Source organism: Adiantum capillus-veneris, chromosome 6 (genome assembly GCF_014529385.1).
Source record: "Adiantum capillus-veneris isolate H3 chromosome 6, ASM1452938v2, whole genome shotgun sequence".
NCBI classification, from domain to species: domain Eukaryota; kingdom Viridiplantae; phylum Streptophyta; class Polypodiopsida; order Polypodiales; family Pteridaceae; genus Adiantum; species Adiantum capillus-veneris.
The window spans coordinates 84,654,289-84,665,762 of NC_140936.1; the positions used below are offsets into that span (position 1 = coordinate 84,654,289).

The 11,474-nt window shown below is 43.3% G+C and overlaps 1 pseudogene; it reads right to left on the bottom strand.

Moving 5' to 3' along the window:
* Positions 1–6,549: 6,549 nt before the first annotated feature.
* LOC147455810 (L-type lectin-domain containing receptor kinase IV.2 pseudogene) lies at positions 6,550–8,901 on the bottom strand (annotated as a pseudogene).
* Between the last annotated feature and the right edge of the window lie 2,573 nt (positions 8,902–11,474).

Genomic DNA, 11,474 nt, shown 5'->3' on the forward strand with positions numbered 1-11,474 from the left:
GTCATGTCCTAAGTTTAAGGCCAAAGAGGCTAAGAAGAAAGAGGGTGGTTCCACTACAAATGCAGCCATTATTGGGTCTTCTGTAAAAGGAGACTGTAATGCTGATGCTGATGCAGAATGGGCTTTTAGTGCAGAGTGCACTTACAATCCTATTGTCTATGATGCATGCTTGTCAGTTTGCTGCAGATTTACATGTGTGGTATTTCGACAGTGCTGCTACAATGCACATTACCTCACATCGTGAATTGTTCACCTCTCTCGAGTCTGTCCCTCATGGGAATTCAGTCACTTGTGCCAACAATGCCTCTTATTTGGTTCAGGGAGTTGGGAAGTTTGTGCTTAGTGCCGCAAATGGTAGTTCCTTCACACTTGTTGATGCACTTTATGTACCTGGGATCAAGAAGAATCTCTTGTCTGTATCCGCACTTGCTAGACTTGAACTTGTAGTCAAATTTGTGGATGACAGATATACACTTCATGATCTCAGTTTTGGTGATGAAATTGTTGCATCTGGCCTTTTGTGCCATGGGCTGTATAAGCTCACTTTGTATGATAAATGTGGAAAAAATTTTGCAAATGCTGTTGCAGATTCAAGGGCTATTTCAGATGCAAAACTTCGGCATGCACGTTTTGGTCATCTGAATTTTGCCAGTTTGCTGCGTTTGCAAAAATCTTATATGGTTGCTTCTTTTCCGCCTCTTGAAGCACCTGTCAAACATGTTTGTGAAGGCTGTATTTTGGGTAAGATGCAGCGTTCTAAGTTTCCAAAGGATGGTTCAGTTCGGGCCACATGCACATTGCAGCTTGTGCATAGTGATGTTTGTGGGCCCATGCAAACTCCGTCCTTGGGCAATTACCTTCACTTCGTGATTTTCATTGATGATTACTCCAGGCATGCATGGGTATTTCCGCTTAAAGCGAAGTTCGAAGTTTTTATGTGCTTCAAGAAATTTCTGGCTATGGCTGAAAATGTCTCAAAATATACTATGGGCACCCTCCGTTCCGATCGAGGGGGGGAGTATATGTCTCATGAATTCAATGCATTTCTAACTAGTCGTGGGATAAAACACCAATGTACAGTGCCTTATACACCTTAGAAAAATGGTGTTGCTGAGAGGAAAGACAGGTCACTTACGAAAATGGCACGATGTATGGTCAAAAATCAAGCTTTGCCACATTCTTTTTGGCTTGAGGCCATCATGTGTGCCACTTATGTACTAAACAGGTGTCCTACGAAAGCTTTGCAGTCTATTACTCCATATGAAGCATGGCATGATAGAAAGACTTCTATTGAGCACATGCGTGTTTTTGGCTGTTTGGCATATGCTTTGGTGCCACAAACACAACGCAAAAAATTGGATGATAAGGCTGTCAAATGTATTTTTTTTGGTTAGGTTATAGTGCTGAAAGCAAAGGTTACAGGTTGTATCATCCGCAAACAAAACATATTCTGGTTTCACGAGATGTAGTGTTTGTGGAAGATTCTATTCAGCCCTTGTTGTCATGTACTAGAGACGGTAATGTAAGCTCACAGGACATTTATGACACTTTTTTGCCTCTTTTCAATGGTGGAAATATGAATGTAAGTTCTAATAAGGCAAATGTACGACCTATGGGGGTTTCTGAAAATGTTACAGATCAGCCTATTACTGATGCAGATGTACATGATGTACTTGATGAGGAAAGGGCTGAAAATGAGCAGAGTAGAGGTATGCCAAAATGGCTGGTGCACACTTTGCATGACAGTAAATTGGATGCACCTTTGTCTAGTCGTACTCATTCAGGCTCTCGCCATGCATCTTATGCATCAGATTGTTATTCTTTGGCTGTGTCTAGCTTACATGATGTTGAGGAGCCTCTGTCTTTTGATGAAGCACAAAATTCAGAAAATTGGATGGCTACCATGCAATCAGAATATGATGCACTTATAGAAAATGACACATGGACTTTATGTGATTTGGCTCCTGGAAAAAAGGCCATTGGTACGAAGTGGGTTTACAAGTTGAAACGCAAGTTGGATGGTGAGATCGATCGCCATAACACTCGACTTGTTGCAAAGGGTTGTGCACAACAAAAAGGCATAGATTATGAAGAGACTTTTGCTCCCACTTGTCGTATGACTACTGTGCGTTTTCTATGTGCATTGGCAGCTCATTTTGGTTGAGATGTACATCAATCATACATTGTTGCTGCTTTCTTGAATGGTGACCTATTTGAGGAAGTTTATGTAGCGTAGCCTCGCAGTTTTGTCATAAAAGGACAAGAGGACAAAGCGTGCAGATGTAAGAAGGCTTTGTATGGGTTGAAGCAATCTCCTCGTGCTTGGTTAAGAAATCTGACACTCATTTGGTTAAACGAGGCTTTCGTAACGGTCCAACAGAAAGCACATTGTATGTAAAGCGTGAGGGTGATGTACTTCTCATTGTGGTTCTTTATGTCGATGATTTGCTGATCATCGGACCAAATGAGAGACATGTTGTTGAATTTAAGGCTGATTTGAATGCTACTTTCAAGATGAAAGATTTGGGGCTGTTGCATCATTACTTGGGTATACAGTTTAAGCAGTGTGATGGTGGTATTGCCTTGTGTCAGAAAAGTTACATAGAGACATTGCTATGTAAGTTTGGACTTGAGGATTGCAAACCTATTGCCACTCCCATGGAAACAGGTTTGAAGTTGAGTCTACATAGTGTTGGCGATATTGCTGATGTCACTCTTTATCAAACTGTTGTTGGCTGCCTCATTTATGTATGCAACACTAGGCCGAATATTCAGTTTGCAGTCTCACAGGTCAGCAGATTTATGCATAGCCCAGGGTCTAAGCATTGGCAGGCTGTCAAGAGGATTTTCTGCTACCTTAGTGGCACTTTACATCTTGGCTTGTTTTATCCCAAGGGGGGATCATTGCCGCCAGACTTATATGCTTTTTCGGACTTAGGTTGGGCTGGTTGTTTTGACACGCGAGTGTCCACAAGTGGTTTTTGTTTCATGCTTGGCAGTTCATGTATATCATGGTTGAGCAAGAAGCAACCTACTGTGGCCACTTCGAGTTGTGAGGTTGAGTAAAGGGCAGTCTTCAAAGCTACGGTTGAGTGTGTATGGCTCAGACGCCTTATGGCTTATTTGGGTGTTGGACAGGACACTGCCAACACTATCTACACTGACAGTCAGAGCGCATTGGCAGTTGCGAGGAACCCAGTTTTTCATGCTCGCACAACTTCACATTGAGGTGCATTACCACTATGTCAGGGAGAGGCTCTCAGCAGGAGAGATCAGCTTGGCTTATGTGCCAACACAGGACAAACTTGCATATCTTTTCACAAAGGCATTGTCTCGTGAGAAGCTTGAAGCCTTCCGCAAAGCTTTGGGCTTACTCCCCTTTATGGACTGATTATGTCCTCAAGGCATGGCACTTCCCTTTACTCATGTGCCAGCTCTCGTTCATCTCATCACTCCAGGAGGGATTTGTTACCATATACATGTGGTAGTGATGTGTGTGAACACACTAGGACTGTCGGGGCATTTTTTCCCTCTTTAAGAGGTTTTTCCCCCCGAGCATTGTATATACGCCCATCACTCTAGGGCTATCTATCTTTCCATTGCATACTAAGTAACACACTCTCTTTGTGTGCCTTGAGCTTCTTTTATCTTCTCCAAGTTATGTGCATTTCTCTGTAACCCTAATTCCAACACATCATAGCTCGGAACGAGAGCATGACTAAACTTTGTAATTTTTTGGTTATGCTAATATAATGCACTCACCATTGTGAGTTTTATTTTAAAAAAAAACATTGTGGGCCTTTAAAGTATGAAACTTTGAGTTTCTAACTAAGAAGTCAACATCAAAACAAAAGGTGGGTGTAAACTCATGTGAGCCTTTTACGTATGAAAAGTTGAATAACTCAACATGAAGCTATTGACTAATTGAAGATATGAAAAAAAAAGCAGTTTTGAAAAAGTGTAGATAATTGAAGGGAGAGAGAGTGCGGGAGGGTCACAGAAAGCTTCCTTTGAGGAAAGAAAAGAGAGGAAAAGTACAATAAGGACAAGAAGAGAGTACAAGGAACGATCCCAAACATAAGAGTAAGAAAAAGGAATCTATCATAGATGCTCTTGCACGGTAATTATGAATAGCTTAGGATGATGCTAATATAATTTCTCCACTCACATTTGTACATTTGTGAGTATAGTTTTTTTTTAAAAAAAAAAGAATAAGGAATCTATGGTGGGCAAGCTCTCCCAGTTTTTTTTTAAGAGTTATCTACAACTTTGAAATTACAACACACGCACCCAACCCCCATAGGTGGAGACAGCTCGACTCTTAAGGTGGGTTTTCCCAACCGGATAAGGTTGGCCAAACCACATGGGAAACTCCCCTTTGAGTGCAAAGTCTTCTTGGTCAAAACTCCTCGCTTTATGGTTTGCCTTTTTCTAAAAACCAAACTAATGCAAGAATTGAACGAGAAGAGAACAAAATAGCGTGCAATTGTCTGCAAATCCAGCTCAATCCTGATTGTAGCCAGCAAGTCTTTAGCTTGTTTCCTGCTAAAGTTTGCCTTTAAAGATGAAGGCTATGGATCTGAGTTTCATTTGCCTCTCCTTTGAAGAAAGTACACATATGTACAAATTGGTATGTGATAAAGCTCTTTCCATCTCTACATAGGGCCTTGTAGGAATGCCAGCCTCAGAATAGGAGTGATCGGTTTTTCACACTTGGTTCACTATTAGACATGGAGTTCCGTTGATGCCAATCGCCTTCAAGTTGACTCTTATGTAATTCAAAAAACCTAGATGATTTTATTGTTGATCATGATATACCACATGTGATTATGAAATACAAGAAAACCCTTTTCCACAAAGGAAAAAAAGGACTCTCATGAACAAAGCAACACTGATGTTTGTCTCTTGACAAGCCTTTGAACTCTTGGTATATGTGTCCAAATTGGTAGTGATAGAGCGGCTTTCCACTTCTAGGAATGCCAACCTTAGAATGCGCGAGACCGGTCTTTCACCCTTGGTTCACTGTTAGGCATGGAGCCTTGATGATGCCAATTGCCTCTGATGTAATTCCAAAAGCTACAAGATTTTATTGTTGATTATGATATACCACATGTGATTATGAAATAAAAGAAAACCCTTTTTTACAAAAGAAAGAAAGGACTCTTGTGAAGAAAGAGAAAGAGACACACACATATATGTGTCTCTTGAATTACATGGCCAATATCTAAGAAGGCAACCAGCTCAAATCACTTGAACGTGGCCCTTGATTTTCTACTTGTTCTACCTTTGGGCTTTGTGAAACAAAGCCTTAAGGAGGAACTGAGATAGGCGCACATGTGAATAGTTTATTAGTTTACATAAGTATTAAACCTGCCTTTGCATGTGGAAGTATTGAAATCCTCTTTGTTTTGTAGCTATCCCACCCTTCATTGAGAGCCTCATCTCACTTCCTTTTCAGAATGCGAACATGAGTCTTCATCTTGTTACAAAAAGCGGTTATATGTGCATTTGTAATGACAATCATAGATTTCCCATGGTTTTGGGAAAAGGGCTAGTAGTACATTAGTATTGAAGGAGAACCTGAGCTGACACTAACATGAAAACCATGAGAAAGACATACAATAGTATCTAAAATATATGGAATTATTCAAGACCACAAAGAATCAACAAGGTTCAAACAATTCCTTACGTATTTAAGAGGAAGACATGTTAACAATTTCATGTCTTCCTTTTGAGCATGTATGAAAAAAGTGTGAAGATTGTGCAGGATGCAGAAATCATGGGTGCAGAAATGAGAGCAAGTTGAGTTAGGCTTGGAAAAAGAGTTTTTCTAAAAGCTTGGAAAACCTCCTTGTGGAAAGCTTTGGAGGATGCTTGTCATATATAAAGGTTATCTTACTAAATTCGTCCAAAATCTAAAGGTTTCCTCTCCGTCCAATATATAATTTAAAGGTTGATCTCAAAATTCATAGGTATGGTTACATTAACCTAGGTCTTTTCTGAGGGAACACTCTACATCAGCACCAATAAGGCATAATGAGCTTTTTTTTTTTTTATAGAGATAGTACAGGAACTTTGAAACACACGCACACACCCTATGTACAACGGCCTTACAGGTAGGGAGGGAGGCATCCCATCACGGGTGCTAGCTCAATTGGTAGAATCATAGCCTATGTGCCTAAGGTCTTGGGTTCTATCCCCCCTTGGCAACCTAAAGACATGTTCTAAGTCCTTAGGGACTGTTCCCATATGCCTCCACGGTGGGGGTTGGGTGTGGGCATGATGAGCTATTGGCATAGCCAAGTGCAAGAACTTATGGAAATGTATTGGAGGATTGCTTTTGTTATTGTCTTTATAGGTCACATATTTAACGATATATGAGACATTAACAACTTGGGTGTAAGCAGCTAAATGTCCTCCACGTGTTTTCTGGGCATTGGGTACCAAGGAAATATGAGTAGGGGCAATCTTCTTGCTCCTCCTTCAACGACTCCTCATTATTTGTCCTTTTGGACTCAATTTGACAAAAAAAGAGTAACAAAGATTAGCTCAAATAATCATACAAAGATTAGCTCAAACCTTTTGGGTGGCATCCAGGAAGGTTTCTTCTGAAGGGGGATAATGAAGTACATATACTGTCATACAAGTGTCAGATGGTATTACATAGTGCCAATCTATATGTATCTATATGTTACAGAAAGCAGGAGTGAAGTGGAGGCGGAGGATTGAAATTAAGTTTGTCTCTCAACTGTTGCTCCTTTTCAGAGAGACAATGAAACAAGGCTCATGCTACATTCCACAGCTTATATCTGTTGTCATTGCTATCGTCCACTTAAGTGTATGCTAGAATCTACAGACTCCCATGCTTGGCTTGCTGATGATGAGGCAAAAGAGTAAGAAGTAGAGTTCTCTGCAAGTGAGTAACTCATAGAGTTCTTTTCGCCCAAGTCGGCAATAGGGAGGGATGCATGATACATAAGGACTTGCACTGCTTGTTGCATAGAGGGCCTCCTTAGAGGATTTGGATGCACACACAAAAGCCCTAACTCAATCACTTTCTTCATCTCTTCTGCATTAAACAACCCTTCAAGCCTCGGATCCGTAACTGCAAGAAGCCTACCCTTCATGTACAAGTCAAGCACTCTATCCACAAGGAGACAATCTTCTACAGAAACCCGGTGCTCTATTGGATGGCGCCCCGCAACAATCTCAAGAAGCAAAACACCAAAACTGTAGACATCTGTGCTTGTATCAGCCTTCCCTGTTCTTGCAAACTCTGGTGCCAAGTAGCCCAAAGTGCCGACCACTCTTGTCGTATGTGGGTTTTCACCATGCTCAAATAACCTTGCAAGCCCAAAATCACCCACTTTCGCATTCATGTCCGCATCTAAAAGGACATTACTTGACTTGACATCCCTGTGTAATACCTGTTGCTCCCATCCCTCATGAAGATAATGAAGACCTGCAGCAATCCCCTTGAGAATGTTGTGCCTCTGCTCCCACCTTAGGACTTTGCCCGAGTTCCCATGTAATAATTTGTCAAGGCTTCGGTTCGGTAAATATTCATACACCAAGAGGAGCTCACCTCTGCATCTACTCCATCCCAAAAGCTGCACAAGATTGCGGTGTCGTAGCCTCCCTGTGCTTGCCATCTCTGCAATAAACTCCCTTTCACCTTGACCTGACTCTCTAGATAACCTCTTTACTGCCAATTCAACACCAGACATAGGTAACACTCCTCTATACACACGCCCGAAGCCACCCACTCCGAGCAACTCCTGGTCGGAAAAGTTTTTTGTCGCTTTCTGCAGCTCTTTATAGCCATACCTATGCAATCCAAATTCAAGCTCCCAGTCTTCCACTACCTCCCTCTGACTCCTCCTATACAAACCTAAGCCCACAAGAGCGCACACCCCTAAAAACAAAATCAAGATAGTCAGGCCGATTCCTTCTTTAAACTTTCTGGTTGAGTAAAGTGAAGGAACTGGAAAGACTGATGGAAGCAATGATAGATCCAAGGCCGGTGCCTCTCCGCTGCTGTTGAAGCTCCATGCAAGCACTCGATGGGTGCCGACGAGGATCCCCGTTGAAGCTGTGAACCCAGCATACATTTTCTCTTCGAACACATTCAATAGGTCAAGGCTCACAGAAAGAAGAGGGATTGAAGGGTGCGGAGACCCCACAGGTGCAATACTCACGTTGAGAACCTGGCTGCGGCCATCATATTCGATCCAAGCTTGAATAATTTCTTCACTTTTGAGGTTAATCACTGTCTTGGATCTCTCATGAGAAGCTTTGCTCTGGGTAGTCCAATAACCTGCTGTTTCTGCATATTTGGATCTCATGCTGTTGATGTCGATGCCCACGTGGTTATCATCCCTATCTCCGACGTCGAGGTCTTGGACCGTATCAAACTCAACCACGAGCAAGTGGTTAGATGAATTGCCATCATTACTGGGATTCAGCAAGCCAAAGTACTGACTTGGGAATGCCCCATCCAAACCCTGCTTAGGCGCCATCACAAAGGCCATGCCATGGCCCCCAAGCGTCTTCGTCATAGCAGATATGCAGAACACAAAAATTGTGCTGAAGGACGAGACTACCTGTGCATTTGAATCCTTCACTTGTACCAGGCGTGAGTAGAATGCACGCCCAAACTGCCGTGTGGTTGAGTTGGTGAGCTTGATTAGCCCCCTGTCAAACCTTGCAGCTCCACTTAGACTAATGTTGTTTCCATTGAAGCCGTTGAAGACAAAGCTAGTGCTTTCCTGTGCAGACACCTGCTGGGAGATTCTGAGGATGAAGAGCAAACAAGCGCAACGGAGGGTAAGCGTAAGCTTCATCTCTCTCTCTCTCTCTCTCTCTCTCTCTCTCTCGGGGTGGTGGAAATTAGTGCCGGAGGCTCATGTTGATGTTCGTTCCCTACATAAGTGTGAGGGCCCAGCTTCATCCCCATTTTTCAATCGATGATGAGGGGTCGTGAGGAGTCCCCTCGTTAGGCAATGGTCACGCGAGGCGCAACTATCAGTTATTTAGACGCTGAGCCCGCGTTGTGGTCACACGCCGGCGTGGTTCTACTATTTGTGCAAATTTTCTACTATGCCAATTTCAGCATAGTTGCACTCAATAACCATATGGGCTTTTATGGGCTCCCTATCGACAACGTGAATCACTTGCAGTCCACGTAAGTGGCTGGCTCGTAGTCAAGCAACAATCACATGTAGCTTTTACCGTGCAAAGGGTGACTCCCAATAGACAGACTTCACACTCTCTGTTTCTCTACTGTCCAATGCGGTCACATTCATCTCCTTCACTCCACCCGCCAGTCTAACGACCAATCTGAAGTTGTTATTTTGCGAGCATTCAATAAGACGAGCATAGTCGGATAGTTGGGCTTATTTAACTAAACGAAGAATTGAGGCCTTTGTGACCACGCTCTTAGTAATTGACACACCAATTTTCAGGTGGGATCAAAGAATGGTTCTCAAGAGTTGGGGTTGGCGCAATTGGTTCTCTGTGGTTCGGTCCTAGATGTAAATCCCAAGTGAAGGCCAACCTCCGAGTGAATCTCATTGAAGCGAACGTCCAATGTAAACTTATTTCTTTTGCAATCATAATTTTATGGGTTTGTGCCCACACACGCACACGCACATGTCGCAAGGGTTGAACCATAGCGAGTGTGCGTAAAGCCCCTCGCCTTTACAACTCGACCAACTTCCCTTGATAAGAGTGTAAACTTAGCGTAAACACCATGTCATGAACCCCTTGTGACCATCTTGTGTCAGGACACCGGCAAGGCCGGACTAGACAAGGCAGGGCCGGGGTAGGCGGTGTGGAACGGGGAGTCCAACTAGGGCAAAGGGCCAGGGGAATGCCTATATAAAGGGTGGTTGGGTGGTGGACTTTCAAGCTCTAGTCACGCCTGTCTTACATTGGTATCAGAGCATGGTCTATTTTGGGCAAGGGGGCGTGGAGCCACTGAGAGATTTTTGCATGTTCCTCTCTTTGAGGGCGTGAAGAGAGGGGGAAGACAAAGTCCCACAGCGTGTGCAGAGCCGCTTGGCCGGGGAGAGAAAGGTTCTCGACCTCCGCCATATGGTGTGTGGCCTAGCTCGGCGGACGCGCGCTGCAAAGGGGAGGAGGTTTCGTCACTGCAGTGACGCCCAACAAGCAACGAACGGGCATCCCTCTCTCTCCCTCGCCCTCACGGCACTGTGTTGGTCGCCATAGTGCGACGGCAAAGCTTATTTTCACACTTAAAGCGCCCTAAGGCCTTTGGCCTTGGGCAAGTTCCTCAAAAAAAAATTCAACCAAGGGTGCATGCCCACCCGGGCACATACCCCCGTACACAGGATTGGAGACCGGTTGTCAGCAAGGGGCCACGAACTTCTTCGGTAAGCCATCACCTCTTGGCAAACTGTCAAAAGTTCAGAGGTTACAGAAATTCGACGCAGTTGAAATTTTCGAACAAGTATCTATCACACCTTCTTCCTTCGGGAAGATTAAGTCGTCTACGACGTTTCAAAGCGAACAATTATGTTTCAAGCAGTACAAATTTTTGTCGGCATCTTCAAGCATAATTGATTCAACTATCAAGAGCTTGCGGAGTTCCATATACGACAGACTACTCTCGATTTTGACGGAGTTAGCATGGCTACTATACTTTGCGAGTGTTCTCAATATCAGGTATATTTTCTGAGTACTTCATTCATCGCACTGTGTAGCCATGGATTCGGATATCAATATGACATTCGATTTTGAGCAAAGTACTCCTGATCCTACCAATGATGGCCCGCAACTGGATCCTCGCAAGGAGAGTACCCGTGACGCTATGGCAGGAGAAGATACTTATGAGTTGCTCGATATTCAAGAATTTCGTGCACTTCAGACACGCATGACAGTCATGGCTGAAAATTTTAAAGCTTTAAATGAAAATGTTACTAAACTCTCCACATTAGTAATTCAATTAATGCATCAGTAGTCTAAGAGTCCTGCTGACACCCACATGCATGAGCATGCTGGCACACAAGGGCAAGGCCCAACTACTAATACATTGCATACTCTCACTGCCAAAGAGGTGGATGACTTGTTAAAGAACTTTAAACCACCAGTCTTTGAGGGAGAAGACCGAGACCGCAATAAGGATGCAGTGAATATCTTTGTCATAAAATCTAATATCTAACCAACCCAAATGATTTTCTCATATTAAATTGATCACTTAATGTGGGAGAATAAACGGGAACAAGTGTTAAGATATAGATATGTGCTTATAGATCTATCTCAACACGGGGCCAATGGTAAAGGGGCCCAAATGAGAGATGGTCTATCAAAGAGCAAGGCTAATCAATGTAGCATAAGACCTTAGGGTTAGCATCATTGAAGACCTCCAATAATGTGTGTAAAAGTCCTTTGACCTTAGGTAAGCTAGGGCTGAGCTTGAGGCGGGAACCCGGCCCAAGCTCGAGGTGCTTGTC